We start from the raw sequence: 940 nt of genomic DNA on the forward strand, positions 1-940 counted from the left end.
GTGTGATGGCTTGGGCGTGCATGGCTGCCAGTGGCACTGGGACACTAGTGTTTATCCATGATGTGACACAGGACAGAAGCAGCCGAATGAATTCTGAGGTGTTCAGAGACATACTGTCTACTCAAATCCTGCTAAATGCAGTCAAATTGATTGTTAGGCGATTAATAATACAGATGGACAATGACCCAAAACATACAGCCAAAGCAACCCAAGAGTTTATTAAAGCAAAGAAGTGGAATATTCTTGAATGGCCAAGTCAGTCACCTGATCTGAACCCAGCTGAGTATGCATTTCACTTGTTGAAGACTAAACTTCGGACAGAAAGGCCCACAAACAAACAGCATATATATATATATATTACATGTGTCACAATTAAGCTATAATATGAGTTTGCACATTCTGTATTAATCATTAGAGGCTCTCCTTTTGGTCTCTCCTCATGGTAGTGTGGTCTATATGGGTCCCCTTCTGCCATGAAAGAACTTACCGGTGCTCTCCTTCACCTGCACAACATCATCTCACACCTCCACAACTTCCAAATCTGTTCTTTTGCTGGCAGAAGACTGTATATGCAGTGATCTTATCACTATACATAGATCACAGTGTTTTGTGTGATATGAAATTATATAATCTATATTTGGATTATCAGGTAGTTTTTAATTAAAAAATCGGTTTCCCTTAAAAAAACTATTAGCCTTTTGATAGGTTCGAGACCTAACCGGAGATTTGCGGTGTTTTTTATAATTTTGTTATTTTTGGTAACATGCTTAAAATGTATTATTAAAGAAATCCAGGGGTATCGAAAAGATCCTGTATCACTCTTTCCCCATTGTACAATGATACAGGTAGCGTACCTGATTTAGTAAATCCACATCTAAATAAAGGGTAGTAGTTCACATGAGCTTCAGCTTGTATAGGAGCAGTGGGTACAGCAAGCATT

General features: G+C 38.6%; 1 protein-coding gene across 3 annotated transcripts in view; it reads left to right on the top strand.

Annotated features, from left to right (window-relative positions):
• Positions 1–940, top strand: part of LOC140338558 (protein NLRC5-like) — a 57,719-nt gene that overhangs the window by 47,891 nt on the left and 8,888 nt on the right. The window lies entirely within an intron of this gene.

This window comes from Pyxicephalus adspersus, chromosome 9 (genome assembly GCF_032062135.1).
Source record: "Pyxicephalus adspersus chromosome 9, UCB_Pads_2.0, whole genome shotgun sequence".
NCBI lineage: Eukaryota > Metazoa > Chordata > Amphibia > Anura > Pyxicephalidae > Pyxicephalus > Pyxicephalus adspersus.